This window comes from Myxocyprinus asiaticus, chromosome 37 (assembly GCF_019703515.2).
Source record: "Myxocyprinus asiaticus isolate MX2 ecotype Aquarium Trade chromosome 37, UBuf_Myxa_2, whole genome shotgun sequence".
NCBI lineage: Eukaryota > Metazoa > Chordata > Actinopteri > Cypriniformes > Catostomidae > Myxocyprinus > Myxocyprinus asiaticus.
In genome coordinates this window covers 15,054,129-15,076,751 of record NC_059380.1, presented here as the reverse complement: position 1 = coordinate 15,076,751, position 22,623 = coordinate 15,054,129, and positions in this window count along the sequence as shown.

The following is a 22,623-nucleotide window of genomic DNA, read 5'->3' as shown; positions in this document are numbered from 1 at the left end:
TTTATTAGTTTTCTATATTATAAATAATTCAATCTGATGATGGGGAAAAAGATAAAAATTGCTGAAATGAATCAATGAATTTAACTTAATACGCACTCAAAATTGCCCCCCAATATATTGAAAACAGAAAATGTTATTGCAGATAATCCTCAAATATTGTATAATACATTTGTCTATCACCAATTGTGACATTGTAAAGCAAGAAAACATGTTTAAAGCACAGAGAGTTTTCTGACTCAAGTGAAAAATGCTCTCAAAACAACATTAATTCTCAAAGTATTAAGGTAAAATATGTTGTAATTACTGTTTCAATGAGCAAAATTGGCTCTAGAGATGTGTTCTTTGGTGTATGATGAATGAAATTGTTATTGCTCTTCTCCCACGTATATAGTATTTGTGGTCCAAAACATGCTAAATGTATGAATGTAGTTTTTAAGGGAACATGCTGCTTTCTTATTGATAATAGAAATTTGAAGGCTATGTGTTTGTGTGTGTATACAGTATATATATAGATGGCAGATGGCAGTGGAGTCAGTGCTGGAGGAGAGACTATTAAATAGCAGTGCAGCACTAACAGAGACGACTCAGCCTGTACACAGATTTGTCAGCTCCAACATCTCCCTAGAGGTGAGTGTATACATGCACATGAGCACACAAATATGTGAACATTCTTAAACGCATGCATCAAGCTGTGGTGGTGGCGTAGTGGGTTAAAGCACATAGGTGGTAACAGAAGGTTGCTGGTTCAATCCCCACAGTCACCGCCATTGTGTCCTTGCGCAAGGCACTCAATTCCAGGTTGCTCCAGGGGGGGTTGTCCCTGTAATAATTGTACTGTAAGTCACTTTGGATAAAAGCGTCTGCTTAATGCATAAATGTAATCAAGGTTATTGTACAGTACAAACATGTCTACTTCCTTGCACATAGACTTAGACAAATGTCTCAGGAGGCAAAATACTGCCATAATACTGTTTCTCATGGCCTAAAGTCTTTCTCCAGTCCCCTTTTTTACGAATGCCTGTTCTTGTTTCTCGATTTTCGAGAGAACCACTCAAAAAACATCAGTAGTTTTCTGTGCCACTTTAGTTTTTGTGGGTGTTCACTGAAGTGTTGGATTCTGCAGTTATACATCTACATTTAAAAGCACATCCTTTCCCTGTAATGCAAGATGGCAGATAACGAATCAGAGCACGTTCGGTACCAGTCATGAAGAATTACTGCTCAATAAAACAAGTTGCACATTGAATGACAACACAATTAATTTGAATGTGAATGGAAAAACATTCTCTGTCTTTTTTAGGGATTCATACATTACAATACTTGTTTATGTATGAGTCTTGTATTAATATTTAAATGAGCCCCATTCGGCATTATGAGTAATACAACCAGATAGATTTTTGACCCTAATGATTCAGAGTTGTTTGTATGAAGGCGGTTAGAGTAGCATGATTAGACATGTCAGTCAGCGAGGAGGTGCGAGACTGTTTAGTTTCCAGAAGGTTCCTCATGCAGTCACCCACCCATTTCCACATTTTCACCCCAGCACACACACCACGAGTGATGCATCGAGCTCATATGATCGACTAAGCAGCACTTAAGCAGGTGAGCACCTGTGGTGGGGGAGTATCACAGGGACATATCAAAGCTAGCTAAATTACTAAAAATTTCAGATGTACATCCAGTTAAATGGCCAGCATCAGGGTGGACAATAATATGGTGAATAAATTAGTGGATAAATTAGCCACTACATGGTCTGTGATTGATATCTAGGAAACATATTTGTAAACTAATATTTATGATTTTATTTCTGATAACATTAAAACTGTATATTGAAATTTTACAATTATATTAATATCCCATATATCTTCCCATAACAGGGTGGACATTAGTGGTCGACCGATATGGGTTTTGTAATGGCCGAAGCCGATATCCAGAGAGCAGGGTGGCCAATAGGCCAATACAACGCCAATACATCAGATAATTTAATATAGTAAAAACAAACATGAAATTGCTATATATATATATAAACTCTTATTTAGCACTATATTTACTCAATTTCACACAAAACTTTAACTTTGTAAAAAAAATTATATTGTATTTTAAATGGTAGATAGCAGTACTTTGATGATACACTCACACGCTCATGTAGATCCAACACGAGCAGCAATCTCCCGACAGTTTAAATGGTCTGGATCACCTGTTTGGATTGTCACGGACTGACCGTCCTGATTTGTGAATCAGAGGAACTTTTGATTCTGATCCTGAGGTTTTGATTCTGGCTGATAGAATACGCACTTCAGAGAAAGATATTAGATGAACGCTCGACGGGAAAAAAACGCTGGATTTTTGTGAGGTTTGTGAATTACATCTGTTTAAACGATATATCTGCATAATATTATACTGCAAACGGTTCATAATAGAAGTTTTATTGATATTTGCCTTTTATCATTAGAAAAGAAAGTTAAAAGTGATGGAACTGCTGAGGAGAGGCTGATAGAATACGTGCTTTAGAGGTAAATAAATGAGCGCTCCATAGGATAATGGATCTGCTCAAGTTTTGTGAGGTTTGTTTATAAACAAGGTATGCGCATATTTGCAGACAGTATACGATATTAGTTTTATTGATATTTGCCTTTTTGTCATTAGACAAGACTAATATGCAGACCGTTTAAATGAGACTGTGTTGCACACCGGACTATTATTGCAGTAACACGATGGCACGTAACAACAAAATGAACCATGACTGGTTGTTTACATGTCTCAGTTGCTTCATGTGCAAGCAGGCAATTTTCAGCTCCCTCAAGAAAAAAACTGTAGAAACGGGAAAATATATTGGCCGATGCCGATAATTAAAAAAGTCAGAATATCGGCCGATTTATCGGCCTCATCGACATACATTTGTCAACCAGTAGTAGTCGACCACTAATAACAAAATAAAGGAAAACATAAATAAAACAATAGAGTTATAAACTTCAATTTTCAAAGTAATTTTGCAGAATGGCTGATGTCCACAAACAGTGTGTGTGATGTCATTTCATATCATATATCTTCAATGAAAGGTCATGGTATCATGACATAACAGGGTGGGCAATAAATCAAGGGACACACAGAAAACCTCCACAATCAGTTTTAAAATGACACATTTACCACAAATTAATACATGTTTGTGAAAGAATACTAAACTCTTACCTGTATGTGGGGGGAAAATAGAAATCCAATGATTTAGCATTTATTTTTGAACATGAGGAAATAACACAGTGCAATAGAAAATTATTTCATGTATTTACAATTTAGCTTTCAAGCCCACAGAAGTGTATAATATCATAAAAAGTCTTTATTCTTTTTAACAAGCCTTTCAAAATTGTAATCGGGTGAAATTAAACTATATAAATTCCACACACACTTGTAATGGGGACTTAAAATGTCACAGAATTGTAGGAATGACCCATATTTACAGGCGTTCCTGTGTGAGACGGACACAATAACGTGATCAGTGCAAACGTCCCCTACTAAACTTAAAATGAAAAACGCTTTAATACAACGATCAGAAAGAAGAGAGAAAGGAAGAGAAAAGGCTTAACAGGAAAATAGTGTATTTCTCCTTGGATTAATGTAATTGTTTTGGCAGTAAATAGTGTTTATCATAAGAAAATCATGTTAAATGTTTTAATTAAACCTGAACTACTGTACTTTTATTTTGAATTAATGCAGTAATGCAGTTTTTCTTACCTCTCTCTCTCTCTTCCAGCACGAGCTCTGACATATGCAATAAAATGTAATAGCATGTCATGAATAGGTGCATTTACTGGTGTTTTAAAATCCCAGAGGTGGGAAACAATTAACATGCACTCAATATGATTTTGACAAAATTATCTTGCTTATGACAGAAAACACAAAAGAAGACATGCGCTGATTGTCTTTGATATTTCCCCCAGCTGTTTCTGTCAAGTTTAGCGTCCGTGTAAAGCAACAGCCGATATCTCACACAACTCATGTGAAAGGTGTGTGTTTCAGGTCAATTTCTCTCTATTTGTGAAACATTCTCAGCAGTTTGGATGTGTGATGCTAAAATACAGGACAAACGGCATCGCATTTGGATTTCATACGGAACGCAATTTTTTCCATTAATTACGAGACGATTCCTTATTTTACAGGACGTTTGGCATATTTTAATTAATTTTACCTGATACTGTGTCAGTGTGACTGGGTGACTCTCTCTGTCTCCACTCACTGTCATAAATTCCCTCAGTCGATGATGGCAGTGACAATGGTTGTCGGGGCAGGAATGGTAGAATTCAAGTGATAATGCACCAAATACAACAAAGAATCTCCAGTTTCACAAAACAGCATCCAATAAAGTTAAAGGCAAACTAGTGACAGTAGATTATGGACTTTTGAAGCAGCAAAACAAGTGGGTATACCGAGGATATACTTAAATATTTATCCTTAGAAGTCATTATTCGCAAATAGCCCTGGGAAAAAGTAAGCATACGGCGTATACGTGTGTATGGCCCCGACTACACCACTGGTGAGCACCTTGTAAATAAGCTATTTCCCACAGAAGTGATCTCTTTTAAAGCCCCTCCCTCATTTCTCGAGCTCTCTGCAGATGGATTCTGCCACTTGGAGATCGCCCGTGTTCTGGTTTCTGCATCCCCTCCCCTCTGCGTTTTTTGTTTGTTTGTTTGTTTGTTTGTTTTTTTGAGCTTGGGTTTTGGAATAATCCAGCACCAAACTAGTGGAAAGATGGATTTAGGAAAATTTTATTTTAAAATACAATGAAATGATTGTGTTTGGGGGTATTTTGGCCACTCTGAGATATGTCATGGTTTTTGATTCAGACATAACTCATTAAGCCACATTAATCAATTCAAATATCTAGATTTTTTTTTTTTTTCTCATCTCATAAACCTTCACTAGACTGCAGTTTAACTGTGGTATTCCTAAATCTTATTACTCCATAATTTACTTGAAGCCATTTTTGACACTATTAAAATAATAATTTGCTAAAGATTAATACTATTCTGTGCATTCAAACACCATCCACAAAGGTGATGTATCAGTTGTAATTAAGAAACCACAATATCAAGAGGAAAATTTAAGGCTTGCTCTTAAACATGCACGCCACTTGATTTTTTCACATCAAATATTTCCTTTATATTTGCAGTGGAACATATTTTCATGTCAGTATTTTGACAGTTATTTAATTTAGCTGTCTGCACACCCCTGCTTTTTGAATATGTGAATGTTTTCTTAATGAGGACAGGTGTTGTTGGTAGTATAGGATGGAGCTTTACTGGACTCTCTGAGTGAGAGATCTGCAGAGCAACAGTGCCCTCTGGAGCTTATAAGAGATACTGCAAGATTATTTCATGAGCCTGATCTGGTTAGACTTTATCATAAGGTGTCTAACTACAATAAAAATAAAATCCACTCACTCTCCCAGAAAATGTGACTACGGTAATATAGTATTGCTAGTGTGAAAGTATATTGTTATGTTGTATTTTGTTGGTAGTTTAAGATGTGAATGTGAATGGATGCATATCAAGGTCTTGTAATTACACATAAATCAATAGATGCTTGTTTATGAGTTTATCTCAGTGTTAACTGCTCCATTTACCATAGAGCATCTTTCTTCACTATGGTCAAATCTCTCTCTCTCTCTCTCTCTCTCTCTCTCACACACACACACACACACACACACAGCACCAGGCCTATGACTCACTAATGAGTAAAAGTCACCCCTCAGGGCAGCCATGTGTAGTGAGATTGTGTTGAACCTCTCTTCCCAAAATTTGCCTCACATTTAGGGTGGTTTCATTTTCCTATTCAGTTTTGATTCAAGCTGTTTGTTGTGGTTTTCTAACTTCAGGCCCTTTCACGTGACTCATGAAACCACTTCAATGCACCTATCAACACAATCATACAATGATTTCACCTCTATTTTAGTCACAGATAGCATCATAGAAAAGCATTTTACTATCTATTAATTCACGCAGAATATCTAGGAGGAATTTACTAAGAATGAATGGCACCAGCTGACAGTGTGATTTATGTGTGCATGCTGTCTGCATTGTTTTAGCGCCTGGTTCTAAAAAAAAAAAAAATATATATATATATATATATATATATATATATATATATATATATATATATATATATATATATATATATATATATACACAAATCAGGTAACAGCATAGACATGGGCAAAATGTTGTGCTGTGTACAATTTGCTGAATTCTAAGTGCAAGGTTGTGGAGGCTGCAGCAGACTATTGCAATCTGGCATACTTTATTGAGACTGTAGAGCACTGCACCACCACTGCGATCCAGACACATGAATTGTCTCTTTAAAATGCAGAAAATGCGCATTTGGGTTATGTCCAGTTATAACGCTCCTGTCCATCATTTTATTATCATTTGATGAATTACTGTTGCTATCAATTGAAACTTAACTGAAAATTCTCTTTACAACCTTTTTTCCACATGTGATAACAGCGCAATGTTAATTCAGCAACGTAGGGTTGCACGATAATGGTTAAAATTATACATTTTTTATTTTAAGTATAATTATTAATCATGATTATTCTGTCATTTGAGAACTTTTGTTTTTTGTGGATCGTGTCATGAGCCTCATGTGTGTTCCGAGTATATGTAATACACTACAGATCAAAGCAGCCCACTTACATAACAAACAATACTCAAAAATTTCTGCGTCTAAGTATTTCAGATTGAAACAGTGATTGGTCAGTGGTAAATTTCTGAAGACAGCGTTAAGGGTTAGTTGTGGTGAAAATGGACAAATGGACTTCAAAAGAGCTTGTGATTTGGTCATCTGTAGATGCAGCCTATTATAAAAAAAATAAACCACAATTTGCAATTTTACCTGGCTGATCATTTCTGATTTCTAGCTCACTAATACCACAGACACAGTGGCATGGATCTTAAGGGCCCCAGTGCAAGGCACCTGTTGGCCCCCCCTTGTTTTCACCTTTTGGGTGGCTCCCACTTGGTAGTTTGGGGGTGGGGGAGTTGTTTGCATCACCCTGCGTATCCATTTCTCCCCGGAATCCAGTCTGAAAGGCAGGACTACAGCCATCATATTAGAGTTATGATTTCTCCCATTCATTATACTGTACAAGATTCACCTCCCCTTATCATGTCTCTGGTTTGGTTTGTAGACTGATGTTTGCCTTATTCAAATGTGCACACTTTTCTCTTGGTTTTTGCCTGCACCACAGAAATTTTACATAGATCCTGGGGATAACATGGCCCACACCTGGGTGTGAGGACACAGGGGATTTGATAGATAATGTGGGCCATTCAGTTTCCTAGCAAATGTGTATAAAACTTGAAAAATGGAGGTCAGACATAGGACACTTCGCACGATCCTTTGGCTACAGAGAGGAGGACTCCAGGGGAGTCGGAAGAAAGAAATAATTAAAGCCCAGAGAAATTAATTAGCACCAGAGTCACTGGGAGTCATGGAGAATGTCATTTCCACTACATTATGTGTCTCCTTTACAAAAGCCTGAGTTAAATATTTTAAAGGCCTGACTGGCTCTCATCTGGCTGGCTCCATTATTGAGACAGAAATATACTCAAGGCAGAGGCATTAACCCACAGACAGAGGGTCAGCCTGCTTTGGATATTGACTTTAAAAGGCCTACTGTTTGATAACCTTTGAATTAATTGACTAATATATATATATATATATATATATATACAGCTGATGGATTCCACTGACTCAGATATTTGTTTTTCAATTCAATTAAAGCACTATAGTGCAGTTACTCAATATTTCTTCAGCGCAGACAATTATATTGTCAGCCATACGATTGATATGTCTACAGTCATTAAGATATTTTTACAACAGGAGCAGAGGTATTTTGTATAATTATTTGTAGTGGACCACATTCGATAATGGCATTTTTTGTATTGATTTGCTTTCCTTACACTGGTTGGTATATGCACATGTGCCAGTTTATTTAATGCAGTGTCCCACTAGCTGATTTTATTTTATTTTTCAGGAGTAAGCTTCATTTGCATAGTCATTGGAGAGTCAGAGGGAGTCATAGCGTGCGTGTGGGATTGTATTGATTTGCTTTCCTTACACTGGTTGGTATATGCACATGTGCTAGTTTATTTAACACAGTGTCCCACTAGCTGATTTTATTTTATTTTTCAGGAGTAAGCTTCATTTGCATAGTCATTGGAGAGTCAGAGGGAGTCATAGCGTATGCGTGGGTGTTAACAGCACCAGTGATTTAACGTCCTACTGAGCTAATGGCCCTGCCAACTCAAAGACAACTTCTGACTAGGGATGCACCGTTGCACAGGTTGCCGATATATATCGGACAGTTATTGATCAAATTAAAACCATCAGCCTATCAGTTATAAGCTTTTAAAAAAGCAGATAATTGATAAGTAACACACTTTGTAAAAACTCTGTTATTTCAAATGCACAATCTAGAAATAATAATAGCCACAATATGTAGGAGGGTTGGCACTCCTACGATCATGTAATATTTATCCTAATTTTTTATTCTTTTTCCTTCTCACATTAATGTAATAAATAAACGGACATGACATTTGTGAAAGTGCCGCTTACCTATAGGCTACATGATAAGGGAAACCGTCCAAAATGCTTTGAAACCAGCAGACTTTGACTTCTGAGACATCGGTATGATAACAATTAATGCTGCATGAATGACTGAATTAAGATTGAAATCGCAATATGGCCTTGCACGATTACTAAACCTTAAAAGGCTGCATTTTAAAATGTAGGGCTCTATTTTAAGAGTGCTAGCGAAGTCAGTGGGCATGACCATGAAATGATGGTATTTTCGTGCAAGCATACGCCAAGTCTACGTGCAAATGGGTTTGGCTAAATCGCCCACGCAATGCGCAAAAGGGATGGGTCAAGCGCAATTTAATTCTGAGGTTCTACTCTGGTTATTCCACCATCTGCATCCTATTATATTGTCCATTCCCTGTCAAGCACCAGTGATATAAACCAAGACAGCTCATTCACAAGAAGTTGGTAGTGTAAATCGACTGTATGCAATGAATTAGAAGAATTGAATATTATGTTCTTTTGTACATTAACAGCATCCTTGATGAATGTCAGGTATATTTCTATGACAATGACACGCTCCTTTTTTATGCACGGAAAATATGCGTCAGCATTTTGAATTCTTGTCAGGATTTGGATGTACGCTCCATTAAATTATAGAGAATGTAAGTATTATTAATCATTTTAATCTACGATTACTGAGACACAAATCATGGCTAGTATTAATAGTGATTGTATAAGTATGCACTTTACGGATTCTACCGGTCAATTTTGATTTTGAAAATTTTTATTCATTTATTGAAACACGAAAAAATTTAACCAAATGTATTTCTAAATTCAAATTACACTTTAAAACTAAATCAAAAATATAATAAAAATAATTAAGTGATAAAAAAAAAAAAAACATACCAAATCCAAAAACATTTTACCCTCTCCAACTTTTTTCACTGGCCTAAAAATCACTCTATGACAACAGGTGAAAAAAATATCAATATAAATCAGATATTCAATACAATTATAAATATAAACATAATAATTGAATAATAAACCATGACCTATAGACCTTATTCATAGCACCATCTTTGATTTTTTATGGGAATGACAACGAGGCTGTGAGGGATAGACTTACCATCTCTTCAATGGGCTGTACCGCAGTTTGAAGTGTTTTTGGATCATTCCGTGGACAAAACATTAATTAAATATCTGTCCAAGAACATTCAGTATACAAAGAACCCTAACCCTAACTGCAAATATAGGAATTGAATTTAGACTTTGAGCTTAGATAAGACGTGGTTTTGAAACTTCTTCTCGCAATTACCTATTTCTCAGGAAAATAGCAAATTGTGCTTTGCGCCACTTCGTTAACACACAATACACCCACAGATTGCGCAAACACTCACCTATGGCCTCTTGCGCTGGCACGGAAATAGCCCTTCATCTGCATTTAGCGTTTCACTCAGCGCTTCAGTCGGTGCTGTGTGAGCAAGGGGCATCTTTTAGCAGTCTGGACAGCATTATCCATTATACCACTGTAATACAAAATTTAATTTATACAGAATAATACAGAATAATCATTTGGTTAAAACTTTTTTTTTTATTTTCAGAGTGACTATTTGCACTACAGTAGGTGCAAATAGCACCTGCCACACAGGTTTTCACTCAAATAGTCTGGTGGAAACATTAAAATGAAAGACAAACTGCACCCCCAAGTGTTGTTTCAATGGCTTGGTGTGTAAAGATGCTGTTGATGTTTTTTATCATACAGACGACCCAGGTTGGGTTCCCCCTTTTGCCCAAGTTTTTCCTATCCTGTTTCCTGTCTCCAATCTTAATATTTGTTTCAATCCTACTTATAATAATAAATTAAAAATGTATATAAAGGTTGATTTCCTTGCAGTTATTTGGTAACTGTGGAGGTTGGGGTATTGAGAGAAAGGTTTGATTTGTGTCAAATTAACCATGTTTTTACTATAGTAATATTGTAGTAACCTTTTTTTTTGGTGGAAGCCATAGTTATTCAATTAACCAAGGTGTTCCTACAGTAATATGGTGTTAATCAGGGTTTGAAATTAACTTTTTGGCTAACCGGCCACTATGGCTAGTAGTTTCCAAGGTGACTAGCTACTCAGCATTTTCACTAGCCAAATTCCCCTACCTTGCTAAAAGTGATAAAGGTAACTGGAGACTGTAACTGCATGCATTTGTTTGGACATTTTATTTAAATGAGAATGATATGAGTTTAGCAGGGCACAGGCCTAATGATTTAAATCACCTTTAGGATAGGCAAACACGACCAGTTAGAACAGGAGTAGGATAGAACAGGTCAGTAATTTGTCCATAATTCATGGAAGATTTAATAAATTTCAATAAATTTACCATTGTTCTATATTGTTTAACAGTGGCATTAGTAATGATAGGGCCATTTACACAGATAAAATCATGGATGGCTTCACATTTCTGTGGTTTGTTTAATCTTGATAGTCTTTTCTACAAAATAAACTATAGTATTATTTTTATTTATTTTTTACAAAATACTAATAGCTGAAACACATTTAGAAACCTTTAACTAAAACATTCACAGTTGTAATAAAAATAAATTCTAATAGTTTCGCCCTGTTAGATTTAGCAAATATGAATCTGTACAAGTTAACAGTTAGTATTACTGCAGTAAAAAAATAAATAATAATAATAATAAAAATAATAAATGGTATGGCTGATGATGTGTACTTTAAAAACTGATGATGTGTATTTGACTCCTCTTTACTTCATCAATGCTGTTGATAATGTAGGTGCTGCCTATCTGGTTGAGAGGTTTGACTTTCTCCATATAGAGATTTATACTATAATGTTCTCAGCAGAATTCAGATGGGTCACATACTGTAAGTTTTGTGCTCTCCGCCGGCCGACGCGACGTCGAGTGAAGCCCAAGTGAATCACGCAAGTTTTACTCTGCATTGTCCCAGTGCTCTGGCTATGCTATATCTGGAGCACAGGATGATGTGCGCTGCGGTGGTCACAGATGCGCGTGGTGTAACTGTAAGGTATGAGAGGCATGAACACCATTACATTTGCTTCAGCTGTGCGGCTTTTTATCAACATTTGGCGGTTTGGCGGGTGTATTTCAAACCCTCGTGTTAATATAATAACCATGTTTAATTTTGTGGTTACTATGATTTTACTACAAAATACCATGGTGGTACTATGTTTACTGTAGTAAAACCTTGGTTAATTTTCGTAAGGGAAAGTTATAGGGTTAGGTTTAGAGGTTGGTGTGGGGTGTCTGTGGGACTCCAAATAAACACAATAAAGATGCTGTAATGATGCCCCTATACTGTTAGTATTTAATTAGATGTGCAAACAGTATCACTATTATTTTTCCATTACGTGGTTGACATTTCCGTGGAATTGGCCAACATATGCATAGCTAATATGAATTTGTAGTGTTCTATCATATATACAGCACATACATTGCAAGAACAGAAGTGCAAAAATGTTTTAGAAGTATAAAAAATTGGTTTATATATCAATATTCATGTTATTATATTTAGTTAATGTTTGTGCTTTTTTTATCTTTTCATCTTCTATTTATCTTTCACAGTGGCTCTGTATAAAAATGTTGAACTCTCATTTGTTCAACAGATCCAATCCATGTTCAGTGGACATTATTTATTGTTAGAACAATAAAAAAAGCTTTTGCACCTTTTTGTAAATTTGTATAGCATTATCCCAAAGTAGCTAAAACAGCGCATCAGATCATTATGCTGTAAAAGTAATAAGGTAAAATAAGGTAAGTGGCTAAATATCGGTATTGTTATTGGCCTATATATATATATATATAGATATAGATATAGATATATATACAGTTGTGCTCAAAAGTTTGCATACCCTGGCAGAAATTGTGACATTTTGGCATTGACTTTGAAAATATGACTGATCATGCAAAAACACTGTCTTTTATTTAACGATATTGATCATATGAAGCCATTTATTATCACATTGTTGTTTGGCTCCTTTTCATATCATAATGATAACAGAAATCACCCAAATGGCCCTGATCAAAATTTTACATACCTGTGAATGTTTGGCCTTGATACAGACACACAAGGTGACACACGCAGGTTTAAATGTCAATTAAAGGTTAATTTCCACACCTGTGGCTTTTTAAATTGCAATTAGTGTCTGTGTATATATAGTCAATGAGTTTGTTAGCTCTCACGTGGATGCATTGAGCAGGCTAGATACTGAGCCATGGGGAGCAGAAAATAACTGTCAAAAGACCTGCATAACAAGGTAATGGAACTTTAAAAAGATGGAAAAGGATATAAAAAGATATCCAAAGCCTTGAAAATGCCCGTCAGTACTGTTCAATCACTTATTAAGAAGTGGAAAATCTGGGGATCTCTTGATAACAAGCCAAGGTCAGTTAGACCAAGAAAGATTTCAGCCACAACTGAACAGAAGAATTGTTCAGGATACAAAGAAAAACCCACAGGTAAAATGAAATTATTTGTTTTGACTGTTCATTTAGAAAAATAAACATTTGCAGACCATTAATTAAAAAAAAAAAAACATGTTTTGACTGTAAATAGAAATAACATTGTTAGACCACTGATTAAAAAAACAACAACATCATATATTCACAATAATTACTGTGCCTCGCCAACAAATTTATGTTCAGTTTTTTAACTCTAGGAGTTAACGCAGGTTTACTCCACCATGCATTTTAAACTTATTTAGACTTAGACTTATGAACTTTTCATTTCAAGACCTTTTAAGCTCAAGCTTGACTCTAAACCACAGTGGTAACCCCCAAAACTCCAACATTACAGAAACTCTTCTAAATCTCAACCTAACAGAACATTAAATACTTATAAATCTCCCCCTTTATTCATCTTGCACAAAAACATATAAAATCGCTCTTAATTTTAACATTTACTCTCCCCATAAATCTCATGCAAAGCATGCTGGGGAAAAAATCCACAGTAAAATACCATAAATTTACAGTTCACTACCGTTTATATTATTAAATGTTAAAAACTTCAAATATGAGCCTTCTGGAACTACACATATCTGTTTTTCACTTTATCTGCTTTTTATTCTATTTTATTTATTTTTCATCTATAATGTTAAACACTGTAACTAATAAAGGCCACATGTTGGCTTAAAGTTCATCAAAAGTGACCTTTCCAGGAACAATAATTAAATTAATACACATGTATTGACAGGGCACAGTGTTACTCACACAAACACAAAACACCATCCTGGTAACACATGTGACACTAAAATTATGTAATTAACATTAACTAAACTGCATAAAATATAGCATTGAACACCCCATTGTACATAACTGATATAAAAAATAAGAAGAAACTTATCTTTTTCCATAAAATACAATGAAATGTTCATGCAGGGAATTCTGGGAATGCCCAATTATTGTTTTTCACCGTGATTTTAATAAAAGTTTACTGTAAAAGTACATGTAGTCTCTTGTTAGACATAATATACATTTTTACCATGAATTATTTGGTAAAATATATATATATTTGTTTTACAATATTTTACTGTAAAATTACATGTATTGTCTTATTAAATATATTATAATTATAATAATGTATACTGTATATGTTAAGGTTACTACCTGTTAACCAATTAAAATAAAAATTACAGTAGCATTTTTGCATTCTTTTTCTGTTAAATTACAGAAATGTTTTACAGTTATAGAAATCCCAACATAAATGGTTTAAGTAAACTTGTATACTAAATTTCTACAGTAAGTGTTTTTCACTAAGTGAATTTCTTTTTCTTTCTTTTTTCTTTTTTTTTCTTTTTTTTTTTTTCTTTCATTTTAATGATGTAAACTGAACAAGCAACAAAATATTATTTTACTTTGGGAGTTTACAGATTAATTTTGACACTTTCAATTATTTGTTGAGTTTCTTCAATATTATGAATACAGCATAAACTTAATATCTTGTGTTGCAAATGTAGCAATAAATAAATTACAAAACAACTTTATAAGTAAAAAAGCATGAGCAATATTTGCTGAAAATGTAAATTTGTTGTGAATAATAGTATTTTTATGGGAATTTAACACTTTTATTAAAAAATTTGAAATTAATGTTCAGTTATACTGTATTTTCACTGTAAAAATATATTTTTTTACACTGGAAGAAATCTTTTTTACGGACATATTTTTACAGACATCTCAGGTTAAAATTTTATTTTCAAATGTGAAAAACATGACGTTTACCTTCATTTAGAGGAGAATGCCTGTTTTAGTCAGTAGCACATATTAAGTAAGTAACAGGGAAAATTTTAATTTAGTGTGAATAAATGTATTTTAGGGGAATTTCACACATTTAATGAAAAATGGGGAATGAATGTTAAATTAAACTGTATATTCTCTGTAAAAATACATTTATTTTTTACAGTGTGCCCTTCTTCCGACCTGTTTGAAATTATAGCTAGCAGTCGGTCGGTGGGGCGGCCATTGACCTGTTCCAAAACTAATCCAAACTTTCCAGTAATATAAATAGTAGTATAAATACAGGGACCTTAAGCCCACCATACATATCTGCATTTTTCTGAGATGGCATCAAGAGGCTGCAAGCATCCGGCAGACCCATTTTGCTATGTCTGTGGCCACTTTATCAAGATAAGAGCGAAAAAGTACTCTGTGGAAGCATATGCTAAGATGTGTGAGGCCTAAAAGGCATATTTCGGCATGCCTGTCGGGGATCAAGACAAACCCTGGGCACCTCATTTCAGCTGCAAGCACTGCAAAAAATCTCTGGAAAGTAAGATGGACAATTGTTGCTTGTTAATTTTTAAAATTGTAAAAGTTCTTAATTTTAAAATGTTTTACAATTTTCAGTGTTATTGAAAAAATATATCATATATGAAAAATGTTGCGAAAATCTTTTACACATTAGTCATGGGTGAAATAAATGTATTTTTGTAGGATGGTACAGAGGGGAAAAGAGAGCCATGAAGTTTGCTATCCCAAGAATTTTGCGGGAACCCGCTGACCACTCAAGCAACTGCTACTTGGTGGACCCTTCCAAACGTCAGACTTTATTCAGACAGTTTATTTACAAATGTGATAATCCAAAAAACCCTAACTACAACGTGATCAAAACATAAACATGAACTTGACTAAAACTAGACTAGACTTGACATAACTTGTCTATAGACTTTACGTAACATGACTAGACTTGACGGCTTGGCTTGGCTTGGCAAAACAACAAAGTAACATCCACATTCATTCAATACTTGACAAACAACAATGGTGAACATGAGGGTTAAATACATGGACATGGGGGAACATAAACCAATGAACAAACAGAACTCATAACAAGCTAATTAAACAATAAACCAATGAAAACATGACACATGAACATGGAGGGAAAACAGGAATCACATGACAAGGGAAACAGGAACTAAACATTTCAAAATAAAAGACATGAATCAACAAAATACACATGACATCATGAAAGTGATTTACAGTATAATCATAAATCTCGAAAAACTACTCACTTCTAAATCTTTTGTAGTTATTTTTGTATTACTTTAGTATAAATATATGTTAATTTGGATTCATATGTTGTTTTTTTTCTGACTTTGTGAATGAAAAGAAACAAATTCACCCGTTTTCTCATTGGAAATAGGTACATTTTAAAATATCACTGTCCTGGTCACAAAAGCAAAGTTTTTGGGGAATAATAGCAATTTTCTATACTTCTGAGGCATAAGCAATTAGGAAATAACACTTACTACCCAGGAACAAAAATTGTGTTACATAGTGTTATTAAATGATTAATTATAATTGTTAATTGTCTACTATTTAGAAATGTGAGAAGCAGTTGTTTGGTCTGTCACCCCTTTCCATGAATGTGACAGACCTTCGACATAATATGGTGAGATTTGAGCAAAATATTCGGTAGGTATGACATCCCTGACCAAAACCGAATGGCTTTGAGAAGGCTAGTAGGATGTCGCCTTTAAAAACAGAAGATAAAGTATTTGAAAGCAATGAAGTTGTATTAAATACCTGTAGAGTATATTTTTGGTGAACTATCCACACCTTTTAAGGGGAAAGTGTGGGTGGACCATACGGAGGGACAGAACTGTAAGTTGCTGCATTAGTTAACTTGTATCAACTAAGTTGAAACAGGACCAAGATAATGTGACAGCAGTAAGTCAGAGCTGTTTCACATTGCTAAATGAGAGTCAGAGTTGTTTCACAAAGCAAAATGCTTGCCAAATGATTTTCACAGCGTGCCAACGAGGAACAAACAATGTATATTTGAGTTGTTCTGCAATTTTTAATTTGTATCTGGTCAAATCTCTTTTTTCGTTGATTTGCTTTCACAAATAACCTCCCAAATGATTTGAAACTGGCCAGACATCAAGTGTTACTGCAGGCTTCCTCTCCCCAAAAAGTAGATTAATACCTCTGAAATACAGCCCTCTAGCTACAAAGCCACAAAGAAAAAAAGAAGAAAAAAAAAATATATGAATTTCAAAGACTGAACCAAAAGCAAGGACTTTATAAGACACAACAGTGGATGAAAATGGAATGGAGAATCAGTCCACACATTCCCAGAGGGGAACTGTACATTTTACCCTGTAGATCAAACCTAGCTAGAAAAGTTGTATGTATGGAGGCTTGTAACAGATTCACTCCATGCTCCACATGCAATTACCTTTTGGCCTTGCCTATAGGCTTTTGACCGCTTAACTAGAATGTTCTTCAGTGTGACTGGTGTAATAAAAGAACTGGAATTCAGTGTCATAGAGTCAAGCAGCTGTCATTATGACAGTAAAACACACATTACTACTCTTAAATAAGTCATATAATAGGTCAACTATTTCCGATGATGCCTAATCGAAACACACACACATAAACAAGGAACAATGCAGTACACTAGGGTTTACCAATCTTATAACTCATATTGTGATATTAATGCCAATTCTGAATTAAATTAAATAAAAATGTATAATTAAAAAAATAAAAATGTAAAAAAGTTATATTAACATGTAATAAGAAAAAATAGTGAACATGCAGGGCTGGACTGAGACAAAAAATCAGCCCTGGAACTATTCAGCCCAAACGGCCCATGCAGTTATCGATATTAATACTGCATATTTACTGTCACATAGAACACATACATTTAACTGTAAAGTGTTCAGTTGGGAGGCAGATGTGAATTTACTGATATTAACAACTATAAAATCTGTAAACAGTAATCTATTTTCTATCAAATCTAAGTAATCTAAGGCTATGACAGTATGACTTGTTAACTAATATTTCTCTTTCTCTTTCATCCATTAAAGTTCATTAGAACTGAATGTATTTACAGACGAGGAAAAACTCACAGCTTCATCCTTAATTGACGGGGGTCCAGGCTTTAAATCTCTTATTAAACTCTCTTTTGTACTTGCCCTTATGATTATGTACCACAGTTCTTGCATAGTATTCAGACTTTAACTATGGTATTAGTAAGAACATGTGATCACAGGTAAAACCATGCTCCTTATTACTAGATGTAATTCTGGTTTCTAAAAAACAAACTATGGACTTGAAAATTCTGAAAAACAATATCCATGTAGAGACTATAAAAAACAACTGCCATAAAAGTGACGTATATTCCCCTAATATACAATATTTAATTATAGTGACATATACTTCAAATATATACAATATTTCAGCCAAAACACCATAGTTTCTACTGTTAGTGTTACTAACTGCAATGCAGTAAGAATGGTGATGTGTGAATTGAAAAGAATGTATTTACCATTGTGAATGACACAGTGTTTTCCTGTTTACCTCATCACTGCTGTTTAGAATGTCAGGGCTGTTTTATCTGGTTTAAAAGAGCTTTGCACAGAGCCTTTAAGGTTTTCATATTTTGCGCTGTGTTTACCACTGGACTGTGTGATGCGTGCGCAGAGCAGGTTCGTCAGCGCTGCGTGGGAGGGCCGGTCCCGCTCTGCTTTTCCATTGCGCAGTTTAATCGGGTAGCTGTGTTTCGTCATACTTTTGGAGTATTTGGTGTTTCCATGCACAGAAGTAAATGGAAGCGCTTAATAAATAAGAGTGGGGGGGGGTTGACCATTTTAATACACAACCAACCCACCGGGAAAAGTCCCGGTGCTCCAGATGGCCAGTCCATCACTGTGCAAAGGTGTTGTTCAAAAATTCATGATGTTTTTTGAAAAGTTATAACATTACTTGAAATCATGGGTGAACAGGTAAATATTTTAAATCATATGGGTTATACTGACTGAAAAGGTTGGGAACCCCTTTGCTAGTACTGTATGTTAATTTGAAGTTACCATATATCGTCACCGGGGCAGTAAAATGTAATATTTATCAATTCTTTTTCTTTTCAGGTCAAAAAAGGCAGGGGAGATAGTAACAATACCTCTAACCAAGGTAAATGCCATCATGTACCACTCAAAGTGTCAAGTGTCTCTCAAATCCAAAATTCCATATCAAGTAATTCTGTGAGAGCCTTGGGCTGGTTATGGAAATGTCTGTAGTGCTTTGCATATATGGCAGGACAAGAATGAGTAAACACTAAGATGCTGCTCCTGAATTTAGATATTTATGTGTTTGGGATTTTCTTCTATAATGTGCTGTGAAGTGCTTTTTGACTTTTAAAGTTTAAGTGTTTTGCAAGGAAGTTAAAGAGGCTACTACATGCATGAGATGCTCCAATCAGTTCTTCACACGCCTGTGATAAACTTGTATATTCACAGATCATCACTACTGTCTGATTGCTGTTGACATCATAACTTGTTAAAGGAATAGTTTACCCCAAAATATGAATTCTGTCAGTATTTTCTCACCCTCATGCCATTCCAAACCTGTGTGATTTTTCCATGGAAAATAAAAGGAGAAATAAAAAAATAAAAATAAAATTCCAAGCCTTTTTCCGTACAACAACAATTTATAGTGACCACACCTGTCAAGCTCCAAAAAAGACTAAAAAAGCACTATTAAAGCACCATAAATGTAGTCCATATCACTTTAACCTTGTGCGACCTAAACTGTATCTGAGATTTAATTTGATTTGTACTCTTCTAGCCTTTCTCTGGGCCGCCCCATCATTTTCAACACATTTGTCATTTTCAACGTCATTTTCAACACATTCAGTGTTTCAATTTTAAATACTTATCAGCTTATCAATCACTTATCTGCTTTCTTCCAACACCTTATCATCATATCAGCAAAATCCAGTATCGGTCTACCTCTAATTTGTATGCATTGATACATTGGTTCATAAACAATTTTAATATGTTATACAGTATACATTGGCATTTTAATCTGGCAGATAGCCTGTTTTGTTGATACACAGTGTTACAAGTTCTAAGACCTTGTAAACAGCCCATTTTAAGTAATAGAATCTGTGGTGCATGATTTATTTTGAGAGTGTGTGGGTTTGTCCAGTTACGGACATTCAGTATTAATTTTATTTGTTCAGGTCTTGAAAAAAGGTCTTTAAAAGTCTTAAATTTAAATAAAAAAATGTGCAGTAACCCTGTCATCACATAAATCTGTAGAATAGCTTGTAATAAAGAAGCACACGTATAGGCTGAGTCGTATTGGCTACTTCACTTTGGAGCATTTTATGGCAAACGGCTGTGTGAACATTCTTTAAAATTATTCTCCTTACATTTTGCTTACAGAAAAATAACAGCTTCAGGATTGGAACTCTATGAGGGTGAGTAAATAATTGCAGAATTTTCATTTCTACGTGAACTATTCTTTATTTAAAGGAATATAAAGTTGTTTTTCTCAGACTTTCTTCATGATCATTCCATCACTTCAAAAGATTACTGCTTCAGGGTATTTTGAGATTGTTTATTTTTATATCTACATGTAAAGCATTTAAAACATGACAACAAACCTAAAGCAATTTTTTATAAAATTGCAAAACATAACATTCATATATGATTAAAAAGACCACATCCTGAAAGCATAACATGAGATCAAAGACAGCAAACATGCTTTTAAATAATGCGGCTGACTAATAAGATGAGACCTTTGCCTTTAGGAGAAACCTCTCTTGAGTGAACAGTGTTTTGCAGTAATGTGGCAACTCGAGTGTGAAAAATTATTCTTCTCTGTCTCGTGCCTATGGCCGGTGCTCTGGAAATGAGCTTAGAGGCAGAGAGAATGTGAATCACAATAATGAATAATGCATGACTAAATATTTTCAAGTGCACTCTTGTATCTGGGTGCTCCTCTTGGTTTGCTTGAGTCTTACCAACCTTGTAATGAAGCTAAATATTTCCATTCCAATCTGTTAGCATGCAAAGATCCCAGTCTCAACTCAAGAGGATCTCTCAAAGGCTTCCCATTGGGGGAAATAGGTAATGTGCATCGTCATAGCAACTGTGGAGTTTAGCCAATCGTTTTGCTCAGTGTCTCTGGTAGGGATGTGCAAATCTACATATTTTCCTAATCGACTAGTCAGTGGGTTGCCTGACTGACTCGCTGGTGTTAAGGAAGCCTTCTATAATTAATTTGATTTAGCGTCCACCACACTCTACTGCTAGATGGAACAGAATGGAACTGCTGGCACATCCAGTCTTTAGTCGTATTTTTAAAAGTTGGCGCGAGACTCTGTAAAAACAGCACTAGATGTGACGCAATGGCCAAAGACATCCGTCTGCCTCTGTACCAACATTTTACATTTTTGTTACACAAAACTATCATAATATTCACCAAGAAAATGGAGACCTTCGGATTATCCATAATAACAGGAACATTCCTCAGGGTAGGCAATTTAAAGTCTGACGTAATTATATGAATTTAGAGACACCACTTCTCAGAGAGAGTTTACCATGCAGACTTACTAAAATGCTAAAGAACAAAGAGCTGCCAGCACACTAACACCCTCTCTGAGAGGCTGTCTCTAAATTCATCCCATTTAAAGCTCCACTGTACAAAATATTAAAGCTAAAGCAAAAATTGTAGTGAGTTGACCATCTAGTGAATTGAGTCTTTGGCCCCAGTGTATTCACTCTCAATTTCTCTTGTGCTGTACGTCAACTCAATGTTTGTTTGCGGAGTTATCACATTTCTACTTTTTGCAATGTTGTAGCTTTGCATCCAAAGTACACTGGCTGCTATCCAACTCAGTCTTTCCTATTTGGAGTTTGTTTACTCTTATGGTTACCTCATTGGTATCATTCAATCTCGAAACAGTCTGTTAAAAATGAAATAAATGAGACAGAAAGAGGAATATATTTTTCGTCAGCTGCTGCCGTAGGCAGCACTGTGGCGCCCTGCTTGAAGAGGGAGGTGGCTCGACAGGGGGTTCATTACCCTAGTTAGTAAACATTGCTCTTTTTATGCTGTCACATTTGGGTTGGCAGAACACATGCTCATTTGAAGAGTTTTTCAAGCTCTGATGTCCTCGCTTTCCCTGTGACATTTGCAATGCACAGAGCGCAACCTTCATGCTTCGCCTAACAGTGATGTGCTGTATTATAAGAAGCCTTTGTGAGGAAATACTCCAACTCTGCTTGTTATGAAAATTTACAAGATCTAGTGGCTGGCTGTTCATGTTCTGGATATCACCTTTAAAGCAACTTCTGTTTTATTCGCATAAATAGAAAGAATTGTGTTTTTAGGTACTTTATTATGCAGGCAGAGAGACATCTGTCTGTGGGAGCAATATGTATTACTTGGGATTTTAGATAGTCTAAAAAATGTTCTTCAGTCTGGTAACATCCTGACATGTTCACAAGTTGCTGACATATAGAGTCCAAGTCACGTTTTCTATATGCTGCAGGTTAGTTTTATGCACCCTCTTGCAAGACAATTAAAGGGATAGTTCACCCAAAAATAAAAATTCTCTCATCATTTACTCACCCTCATGTCATCCCAGATGTGTATGACTTTCTTTCTTCAGCAGAACACAAACAAAGATTTTTAGAAGAATATTTCTGCTCTGTTGGACTTCACAATGCAAGTGAATGGTGATCAGATGTTTGTAGCTTGAAAAATCACATAAAGGAAACATGGAAGTA